The following is an 11,573-nucleotide window of genomic DNA, read 5'->3' as shown; positions in this document are numbered from 1 at the left end:
CACCAGGGCTGAGTAGAGGGGGAGGATCACCTCCCTTGACCTGCTAGCCACACTTCTCCTGATGCAGCCCAGGATATGATTGGCTTTGCGGGCTGCAAGTGCACATTGAGAGCTCATGTTGAGCTCTCAATGTGTAACTTACCATGAGTTGTTGGAAATATTTCCGCATCTAAAGTAATACCTACAAGGGAAACTGACGAAGGGAAAGTAAATGGTATGTTTTTTAAGGGAGCCGGCATGCATGTTCTTAATAAACATAGCACTTCATAACTCTGTGTGAGTTGTGGGGTCCTTTCCACAGATCATAACAATGTGCTTGGGTCATTAAGGCTGTTCTTTAAACCCTACGGTCTTTTTTCTTCAAAGGTAACAATTACGCTAGAGAAACAAAAAAAACATCATAACAGCAAATCACACCTAATCCCTTTTGTAGCTTGTGGGTACAAGTATTTATATAGACTTTATGTTTATATAGACTATATGTCCATTTAAACACTTCTTATTGTGCTATTCTGCCATTAAAAAAAAAACAAAACAAAAAACAAAAATCAAAACACACTTTGTGGAAGTAAGAGGTAATATGCAGAGACAAATAGTGAGAGAAATATTATGCCAAAAGGTGGCAGAGGACTAGTTACAAGGAGCACACACGAAGCATGTGTAGATGTATTTCAGACAGTTTGTATGAAATCCTCTAAAGGAACAAATGTTAGTTCTGATTCGTCTGGCTTCCTTGGTAAATATTGTATAAAGCAGCAAGCATTAGTTTGTATTTACAGAAAGTAATAGCGTTTTAGCAGTAATTATTTACCTGAGCTCAGCCTGGCCTTCTGCATAAATACGCAAGGCATACAAGTTTTTACAAACACACTCGCATGATGGGCCAACCTACTAGATCCTTCCTTTCGCATTGTTTACCCAATTATTGCTACAAGTGGGATCTTCTGCAGCTGTTCAGTTGAACTCAAATCTGAGGAGGGCAAGGGGTGGGAACTCCTAAAGAATTGCCATTCTCTACCTGCCTCTGACCATGGCTTTTGACAGTGTCCAGCTCGGTATGCTGACTACTCAGAAAGCTCTTAAGCGTCCTTAAATTTAATCCTTCCCCAACACTGCCCAGAAACCGTCTTAGCAGCCGGGACTGCATTTGGGCCACACTGTGTTTACTTCATGCATCACGAACCATAGGGGAGGAGGCAGAAAACAGCCACATCAGCTTCTCATTAACAAAAAGGCTCTCCAAGGCAAGGGAATCCCTAAGTAACCTGTCAGGCCAGCTCTAATAGTTTCGACATTGTCCAGGCATGGGCCGGCATCTTTCCACCAAAATATTCCCTGCGTAAACATGTACCTATGAGAAAGCTTTTGAAAAGAAATTGAGATTTGCATCTTAAAAGTTTAGCACTGACTCTCAGGATTTATCTTTCCTTGTCTTCATAGTTCTTCTTTAAAGCATCCATATAATAAGAATTGTTTAAAACAAACTAAGATTTTGAAACCGGTTTCTCTACACATTGTTATTAAAGCCTTTGCAATCCATGATCTGCAGCCCCTTAGGTGTGAAAACTCTTCCCATAAAGAAAGTTCTCGGCTTGCAGAGGCGCAACTCGGACCTACGCGCTGACCTCTATGCACAAATTCCTCTCACAAGCTGTAGCGTGCCTGCGTTAAGAAATAGACGATTTTCAGGGCTCAGCCCCTGCGAAGCCGACAGGTAAGTGCGAAGCCCCGGCACGACCAGCCAAGATTTCCAGGGAACCGAACACCGCCCCCACTGCTCGGCCTTTTCTGCCCCGCCGGCGGAGGCGCGCCCCCCGGGACGGCTCCTACGCCCTCATCCGCCGCACCGGACCGTGCCCGGCACCCGCCTTCTCCTCCCCGGCTCCTCCCTCCCCGGTCCCCGCCTGTCTCCTCCGCCCACTCCCCGGTGCTTATCGCAGCAGCTCCGTGGCCTGACCCCTCGCGTTTCCACCGCCGCGGCTCCCTTCAGCCTCCCTATCCCCCTGTGTCACCGTCCCCGGGACGTCCCTCATTATCGCGACAACCACGTCTCCACCGTGTCTCCTTCTTCGCCGCCACTGTCCCGGGTCGCCGTCTCCCCTCAGCGCCGCCATCGCTTTGTCCCCCCGGGACTCCCCTCAGCGCTCCTATCACCTTGCCCCGTCAGGGCTTCGCTCGCTGTCCCCTGTCCCGCCGTGGTCCATTCAGGGTTTTCATCATCTTATCCCGCCAGGGCTCTCTTCAGGGCCCCCAGAGCCATGTGTCCCCGGCGCTGCTCTCAGCGCCCGCAAAGCCCTGACGCCCCCGGGGCTCCCCTCGGGCCTCCCCTGAGAGCTCACGTTGCCCCGGTCCTCCCCCACCGCCCCGCACCCCCGCCAAGCCTTCCTCGTGAACCCGTTAACCTGTCCCCCGCCTCGCCTGCCCTCGACGCCCCCCCGCCCTAGGCCTCCCCTTCGGCGCCCCCGCTGCCGGTCCCCGCCCTGCCCCACCCCGCAGCGCCCCCGGAGGCCCCCGCTGCCCTGCCCCCCGCGGCCGGGCGAGCCGGGGCCGGGGCCGAGGAGGAGGGGGAGGCGCGGCCGGGCGTTCCCATCCCCACCCCCCCGGGGCGGGGCAGGCGGCGCACCGGGCGGCCGAGGGGCGGGGGGCGCGGCCCCCTCCCCTCCCCCCGCCCGGCTGCCGGTGGGGGCGGGGACGCGCCGCATGCCAGCGACGCCACCGGCGCCCGCCGCGGCCGGAGCAGGGGCCGGGGAGCTGGGGAGGGGGACGCCGGTTTGGACCGGGCCCTTTGTCTGAGCGGCCGGTGGGGGTGTCGCGGCGGTGGCCCCACCGTGAGGCGAGGCGGCGCCGGGAGCCTCCACCCCTGGCCCACCCTGCCCCGGGCTCATCATGTGACGCGGGTAAGTCGGCGGCGGGCGAGCGCCGCGGCTCTCCGGGCTGTCCCCATTCATTTCCCGGGGACGGCGGCGAGCCCGGCCGCCGGTTGCCTCCTCCGCCTGTGCTGTGTGAGTGTGCGTGCGTGTGGCACTGCCCGGGAAGAGCGGGGCGGGCGGGCAGAGGGACAGGGCAAGCGGCGATCCTGTGTCAGGGGAAGGGAGCAGTTTCTTCTGCTCTGTCGCTTCTGCTCAGGTCTGTGCCGATTCCCTTGCTTACCGGAATAAACGGCTAACGTGTGTAATTTTTGCTGTTGCTGTCCAGTCAGTTTTGCTTAAAAAAAAAAAAAAAAAAGCAAAAAAAAAAAAAAAAGCAAAAAGCTCCTATGCTGAAGTTAAATAATTTTAAAGAGAAGAGGGGGCAAGGCACTCCCCCTTCCTTTCCCCAGCACCGCCAGGGCGGGCTCCGCCGCCGGGGCGAGCCGGGGGTTAACGGCGGTGCCCTCCCCTCCCTCCCTCTCTCTCTCCCTCCTTCCCTCCCTCCCTCCTCGGTGCCCCCGGCGGCAGCGATGCCGGGGGGGAGGGGTGGGTGTGCAGGGTGCTGGGGGGCCGCCGCCGGCCCGAACTTTTCCTTCAACTTTCCCGCAGAGGCTTTTGGTGAGGAGGCTGTGGGGAGCCGTGAAACAAACGGGGAGAGGGAAGAAATAAAAAGCGCTAAGCAAGAAGCGATGAGCAGCGAGGTGGGAGCGCCTAGCCCTTTGTGCTGCCGGCCCCCGGCAGCGGAGTGCGGACGGCCGGCGGTGCTCCTGCTCCTTTAGGGGGCTGGGGAAAAATACATAAATCATAAAAAATAATATTAAACTAAATATAAACATAACTACATAAATCGGAGTGTAATGCTACATGGGGAGGTTGGAGGGAGGAAATCACAGTTAACCCTATACCGGGTGTGTGTGTAATAAAAAATCGGAATGTAAGGCTATATTATTTTCTACAAAAACAGTTATCTTCAGTAAAACCAGTACTTCCAGAAGTCCGGGGAGCAGACCGCTGGTATTTAAGTTAAAAAGCGTGCGCCCACAGCAGCTGCGGGAGATGCGTGCCCCATGGCATCGGCGGCACCCTGGGAAGCCCACCGAAAGCTTTCCGCTGTTGGTGCAGCCGGGTAAAAGCGCTGGAATGAAATACGGACTCCTATCTGCCTCCCCCCAAATCCCCCATTACCCACCCATTAGAGTGGTACGGGATTTGGGGGGAGGCGGATAGGAGCAACTGGATGGGTTATTTTGTATTTCTCCCGCGCCATGGTTTGCAGGGATGTGATGCTCGGCTCCAGACAGCGGGGTTTTTTGGGTCTTGGCGTGGCTTGCATGGAAAATACGATGTTTTACGCGCTTAGGGAGCAGGTAGGAGCAGCAGTTTGGTAGGAAGCACTGAAGAGAAGTTCACTTGTGTCGGGGTTTATATCGAGCTTGTAAAATCCTGCTACCTTTTGGCAGTCCCCTTCCCCCTGAATTAATACGTGAACCAGTTTATTATTTTTAATTATCCGTCATGGACTAAAGGTATTCTTCACATCCCCCCCAGTCTTGGTGTTTTTTTTTTTTCTTAATTCTTTTCCCCCTTTCCCTTTTTGTCTTGCCACGGTATCACGGCAAATCGGCAGGTACATTTCCGCGGCAACTTTGCAAGGCTGCTTTATATAGCGCTGACCGCATATGGGCTCCATTTTCTGCTTTCTGGTTGGTCTACAACTCTGAAATGTACAGGAACAGCAAAGTGGTCTTAGCGTGGGATTAGTAAGTGTGCTGAATAGGTCACAGATGGGGCGATAGGAGCATTTTATTGATGACGTAAGGCTGCATAAACCCAGTCTGCTGCTGCTGCCTTCCTTTTTTTTTTTTTTTTTTAATATATTACTTGTGCGGGGGGCGGGGGAATATCTTTCTAATGGGACGTAATCAACTTGAAACCGCTGTCTGCAAGCCGGCGTGTCACCTATCGTCACAAGCCGACCACGCATAGCGAAGGAAACATTGCGGATCTTTTTTTTTTTCTAATTTCCCCTCCCGGTGCTGTCTGAGGCTTTGGCAGCCAGTTGGAGCTGCCGCTGCTGCGCTGCTGCCGGCAGGTGCCCGGACTGGAGCCTGGTGGGATGACATCACTCCTTTAGCGGCCGGGGAGCTGCACCCATGCGCACCCCCTTCTGGGGCCAGCACCCCCCACCCGCTCACCCACGCTGCATCCAGACCAACAGTAGTGGTATTTTCCTTCTTTTTTTTCCTCCCCATTTATTAATTTTTCCTTCCTTTTCGTTTCCTGTGTCTGCTACCTGGAACTCGGGGCGGGGGGGAAGGGATTGGGGGGGGCGGGGAGCGGGAGGAGGGAAGAGGAGAGGAAGTGGTGGAAGCAGGGGACAGTCTGGGAAGCACCTTTTTTTAGACAGATCTTTTCATTAGGATACTGTAAGCTTTGCAAGGTAGCTTGGCTTCCCCCTGCCCCCCGTTCCCCCCCCCCCCCCCCCCCCCCCCCCCCCCAGTTTATGGAGGCACGCGGTAGCATTTAAACAGGGCTGGGAAAAAAAAAAAGCTCTAAGGCTCTTCTGTCCCCCAGCTCTGGGGCAAGAGAGGCATTTTGAGGAGGAGATATTCCGTGGAGTATTTCATGAGTGATTGACTGTGTGCTGGAAGGACTGGGAAGGAGCTCTGGATGTGGGAGATCCTCTTTGGTTTCTGCTTCTGATAGTGAGGCAATATCAGATGTGCAAAGAAGGGGGGATGGGAAATGAGGTATTTGCAATTTATTCTTCCCCCTGCCCAGCAGTACTTAGTGGTAATATTTCCAGGCCTTCCTGCACCCTCTTGTAGAAAGACCTGTCTGGAAAGGCCTCTGAGAGCCCAAGAAGACTGTGTGTAACAACTTTTAAAAATAAACTTTAAGTTTCCAGGACAGGCTAATCTCAGAGTCCTCTGCCAGCTGTTTCTAGTGGGATGAGCCAGACCTGAATGTGTGCAAGCAGAGTTTTACTTCAGACAAGAGGAGACTGAAAACGTAGAGGGTCTGAACCATGGTAGAGGTCACTGATGGGCTTGGACTGCAAAGTCCCATGCTAGCAACCATCTTCCTCTTCACCCAGACCAAGCTGGTGTGTGATGGTACCCACCATAATTACATAGAAATACAGACCATGTTTTTGAGTGAAATGAGGGATACCTTTCCTGGGTGTTTGGGGAACTGTGTGCCACACTGTGGAGTTGCAGAAGCTCTGTGTAATTTGGTGCAGGTTTCATTGCTAGAAGGGCATTCTGTTGTTTAGATTTGGGGTAGTTTATAAAACAAAGGGAAAGTGTGTGCCTTTTACCTCTGGGTGGATGATGACTACTTATGCTAACCTTCCTAAAGTTGCAGTGCTGGAGCTTCAGGCTGCTGCATCTCCTCTGTGGTCACTGGCACTGCTGTTGGGGATGGCCAACCTCCTTGCTTGTTCTCTAGTGTCATTTGCATTGTGTAACAGGTCTCATCAGTACAAGGTTGTTTTTGACCAAGTCTTTGTTCAAATCAAATAAAATATGAGACTGTGAATGAGATATTTGTATGTTAATAAAGCTGGGCAAATATTTATACTGGTGTTTTGCTTGTGGCTTTCAAAGTATTGTATCTTGTTCTATTTTGCTGAAGGACGATTGTGGTTTGCCTTTCCTTGATGTAACTACAAAATGAAACAAAATTAATTTATTGAAATGGAAATTTCATTTTTAGAAAAGCTCAAGTGGATGCAGCACCAAGACTTTGACCTTCTCAGCTCCTGACTAGTGGTTGTTTACTACAGCTGCAGCTGTGCGTCTTTGAAAGAGGAGGAGCTGTGAACACAAGCATGCTCACTTTCCCCAGCTAGGAGGAAAACATAAAGAGCATGCTGTTTCAAAGTGAGATGTAAAGAAAAGTATCAAGCAATCACCTTGTGGCTTCTTTCCTTTTATGCTCTATCTGTGAAATGAACTTTGAGTCCTGGCAGTGCAGAGGTGAAAGCATGAAATGACTATGCTTGCTATGTAGTAACAAATAAACTAATATTTTTTAAATGAAATGCATGCTTACTCTAGGAAAGAGCTTTTGCACTGTAGTCCTAAGGGCACTTCCAACATTGTTCATCAGTGGAAAAAGCTCAATGTAACCTTACCCACTGTGTTCAACAACTGAACTTTAGACAGACCTCTTGCTTCAATGGAATATATTTTTTTTTAAAGTCAGTACTAAATGCAAAATTGATAAAGAGTGATGAGCTGGATTTGAGGATTCAGTGTCAAAATGACTGGTTTAGTTTAAAGCTAGGCACCGAGCTATGCTGACAAACTGGTCTGGAATGTTGACCTAATATATGTATGTGGCGCTGTTGCAAAAGTGGGTAAAACTGGGCCAATGTGAGTCTAGTTGTGCAGTGTCTTGGTTTAGATATGTGTACATTAAAAAAACCCAACCAACCACCCTGACCTGTCCTAGTGATGCTCTTCGCATTTGGAAACTCTTTTCTGTGCAGAAGGTCTGCTTAGACTTGCTGCCCTAAAAAACTGTGAACTTACTCATACTTCTGCAAAGTTTGGTGTGACAGGTGGAGTTTCTTCTGAGCCTGTGCTCTCCTGTGTGCTCCCAAGCAGTAACTGTAATGCAAAACTGGCAGCAGAGGCTTCTTAAACTAATGCTGAGAGACAGAAGGAAGAGGGAGAACTAAGGTGGCTTTGCCAAAACGTCAGTGTATCTACACTGTATGTAACACTGAGCTTGTGTGGACTTCACTGTAAAAATCTCATTAATTAGAAAGCATGATCTAAACTTTGGTCTAAACCAAAGTAAAATTATAACACTCAAACAGTATTTACATTTATGACTACTGCTGAACAATGTCTTTCAATTTGGAGAGGCCAACTTTATGCTGTGCCCTGGTCCTGTGTGTCTGTAATTTCCTGCATTTTTAGCTTCAGCTTCCCAGCTGAAGTGTATGATAGAACTTGGGAGTGAATATATGAAGTCATGTGAAATATATTCAGGGACTGTGTGCTGCATACTTACTGTGTTTCTTCATGCACTCCACTTCTGTACGCATCAACTCTTGGGGCAGAGGAGCCTGTTGCGCTGCAGGTACAGGGGTAGGACTTGCCTGGATGTTGGTTTGCTGATTGTTCCTTCCCCCCAATGCCCAGTAAAAGCACAAAGATGTGAAATACACCAGAACTAAAATTGTGTGCATAATGGTAAAGGATAAGGCCTTGATTAAAAAATAGTAAAAGTGTGTATTCAGTCTTACTTGAATAAAGTTTTCCAAAAGCATTGCACGCTGGGATTTCGTATCCTCTGAATGCAGTGCTAGCAGTGTCTCTTTTTAAAGAGTCTCCTGATATATTTGTTCACAGATTTATTTATTTAGTTGTTTTCCTTGAGACAAATGCCCTCATGTGCAATGTTGTTTATTCTTTTGTGGGCTGCTGGTAGTGCTGGCATTGACAGGCTTTGGAGTTGGAGTGCAGATCAGCACCACTTGAGTTCAGGAATGTCTGGTTAGCAGTAGCAAGCTTTTGTCCTCTCTGTGAACCAGACTCCAGGACAGGAATGAAGCATGCTCTTTGCTAATGGCTGGCATGGTATTTGCAACATAGCAGAGTAATGATGGGACTCAAAAACCCTGAGCTTTGTTCTTGGCTGTGGGATGTGTTCTCGGTGTTTAGATGTAGAACAATCAAATGCATGGCCTTGGACATCTCTGCCACAAAAGGAATAATTAATCAGATGATGTATCATGTTGGGAGACCTGAGTTCTGGTCTTGGTTTTGTCAGATGTCACCTAGGATAACCATTTCATTACCTTCCCTGTAAGGAGGCAAGCAGTGACTCTAATGCCTAATTAGCGTGGAGTGTTGTCCAGTGGTGAGAGCTGTGAAGAGCACAAGGTAATACATGCTAATGCTGATCCCCCCACTGACTACCTAAATAGTTACTTTTTCTCTGCTTTAGGGAAGAAGGGCTTTCTAGGTGGTGGTGTTGCATGTCTTCTCTGGAGCCTTACAAGTCCCTGATGACAGTGTGTGAAACACAGTGGTGCTGGGCCAGTACAGGTGATGTACAAAGAGCTCAGGTCAATGGGAGATTAAGTTCAGGTCTGTTGGAGTCAGAGAGGCTATCAGTGAATTCTGGTAGCCTTCCTGAGTATGGGTGAACCATAATTCTCAAATGCTTTATTTGTGTCTTGAGAGACTGGCATTGGCACGGGTAAGGATAATGATCTAATCCCATCAATTTGTGTCTTCTTTTTTTGTGGATCCCTGAGGGTGAATCTTCCCAACCAAAATATTCTGAATTATTTTTAGCTGCTTTTTCCACTACTAAAATTGTCAGAAGTGACTGATGTGTTCTTAAAAACTTTCAAATCCAAATTTGCAGAGGCAATCACAGAATTTCAGCTGAAATTTGTTAAATGGAATAATGTTGTATTTTAGGAACGTGTAACATGAACTTCAAAGAATAACCACGACTGTTGTCATTTACCATGAGGCTGAGGGAGCTGGGGTTGCTTAGCCTGGAGAAGAGGAGGCTCAGGGGAGACCTTCTTGCCATCTACAACTACCTGAAGGGAAACTGTAGCCAGGTGGGGGTTGGTCTCTTCTCCCAGGCAACCAGCACCAGAACAAGAGGACACAGTCTCAAGCTGTGCCAGGGGAGGTTTAGACTGGATGTTAGGAAGAAATTCTTCATAAAGAGAGTGATTGCCCATTGGAATGTGCTGCCCGGGGAGGTGGTAGAGTTGCCGTCATTGGAGGTGTTCAGGAGGAGACTTGATGTGGTGCTTGGTGCCATGGATTAGTTGATTAGATGATGTTGGATGATGGGTTGGACTCGATGATCTTGAAGGTCTCTTCCAACTTGGTCTATTCTATTCTATTCTATTCTATTCTATTCTATTCTATTCTATTCTATTCTATTCTATTCTATTCTATTCTATTCTGTTCTACTTATTTTTCACCATGGGCCCATCACTTTCAGATGGTCTGCTAAAAATTGAAGATACCTTTTACAGCAGACAGGATAACACATTGTCATCTAAAGTAGCCATTGAGATACTTAGGATTAATGGCATCAGTTGCCAGTTCTTCCTTGGAAAAAAGAAAAAACATAACAGCCATGAATGTTACCTGGTAACATCTGACACGAATCTGAACAGGACTTGACTTGAAACCAGAATAATGCAGATTTCTTTAATTTTTTAAAAAAATCTTGTAGTGTGCAGTGCTGGCATAAACCAGTTTTGAATTAGTCTTGAAGGATGGGTTGGCAGTGTTTGAGAAGAGCATGTAAAGAGCTGTGATTGATGACACTTTAAAATCTTTTTAAGTGTTGGACAGTAGTTGGAACTCTTCCAGTTCCTTTTTTAGAGAATCCTTCAATAGCAAGAAAATTTGGGTGAAGTGGGAAATGAAAAGATTTCTCTTAAAGGTGCAGAGAAATACTCGTTTCCAGTTTCTAGAAATTGGTAATTGTTATAAGGCAACTTAATTTTCCACTAGTTTCATCTAACCAAAGAAATCTCTTGTATGCAACAAGGTCCTACTGCATTTTGAAAGGAAACAATGAGCAAAAGTAGATTATCTTTCCCCTGTTGAAAAGGAAGAGCGTGTAAACTAAATCTAGTTAGCAGTCAGATTTGGAGGCTGCTATTTTGAAAAGCATTGCCATTTTCACTTTTACTTTCCCAATCTCTATTCAGCTATATCAACATTTGGCTCAAGTGTCTTTGACATTTGTCTAAAGAATATGTATCAATAATTATGGACCATCTATTTTGAGAGGGTAATAGATTTGTGATTTTTGCTTGTGGCTGTTGAGCTGGCTTGCAATAGTCACATGGAACAATTAAATATAAAGATAGCACAAATATAAAAAAGTATAACTAGATTTAGTACTCTTTTTCTTCCTTGCATCCCAACCAGTATCCAAGATAGATTTATTTTGTGCCTGCTGGAGATGTGCTTTCCTTTAGGTTTCACATGTTGCTGGTTTTGGGGAGACAGTGTTTCTTTTCCATTGCAATACTAAAGAAGCATGTGGGCTAGGCAGGGATGTGAGGTTTGAGTCTATCCATAGCAATCACAGACACTTACCTAAGTAATTTCTGACAGATAGCTTGAATAAAATATGTTCCTTTCCCAAAAAGAGGAGCCTAGCTCATCCTCTTCTCAGAGGTGTGGTCTAAAATCATGACACTAGAATCATTCTAACAGTTAAAAGACCATCGGAGAACCTCTCTGCTGGCTGGCAGTAGAGGAATTCTCAGGTGTTTAGGTCACACATAGATGCATGCACTTTTTTGAAAGGTAGATGAGAGGAGACCTGCTTTATTGAATTTCTGGGAGAAGGAATCCTGGGCCTGTGGGATTTGGTGATGGTAAGAAAGCAATCAGCAACCAGCACCAGAACAAGAGGACACAGTCTCAAGCTGCACCAGGGGAAGTTTAGGCTCGAGGTGAGGAGAAAGTTCTTCACCGAGCGAGTCATTAGTCATTGGCATGGGCTGCCCAGGGAGGTGGTGGAGTCACCATCCCTGGAGGTGTTCAAGAGGAGGTTGGATGTGGCACTTGTAGCCATGGTCTAGTCATGGGGTCTGTGGTGACGGGTTGGACTTGATGATCCTCAGGGTCTCTTCCAACCTTGGTGATA

The 11,573-nt window shown here is 47.9% G+C and overlaps 1 protein-coding gene across 6 annotated transcripts in view; it reads left to right on the top strand.

Annotated features, from left to right (window-relative positions):
• The first annotated feature begins 2,688 nt into the window (after positions 1 to 2,688).
• Positions 2,689 to 11,573, top strand: part of KLF12 (KLF transcription factor 12) — a 311,165-nt gene continuing 302,280 nt past the window's right edge. For all 6 annotated transcript variants that reach the window (XM_068153456.1, XM_068153394.1, XM_068153217.1 and 3 more), the window contains exon 1: positions 2,689 to 2,897. The gene's annotated coding sequence lies outside the window, so the exon portion shown is untranslated. The remainder of the gene's footprint in view (positions 2,898 to 11,573) is intronic.

Source organism: Melanerpes formicivorus, unplaced genomic scaffold (genome assembly GCF_026170545.1).
Source record: "Melanerpes formicivorus ecotype bairdi unplaced genomic scaffold, bMelFor1.0.p_v2 SCAF_1, whole genome shotgun sequence".
Classification (NCBI taxonomy): Eukaryota; Metazoa; Chordata; class Aves; order Piciformes; family Picidae; genus Melanerpes; species Melanerpes formicivorus.
The sequence above is the reverse complement of the archived record's forward strand: the minus strand, read 5'-3'. Positions and strand labels throughout refer to the sequence as shown.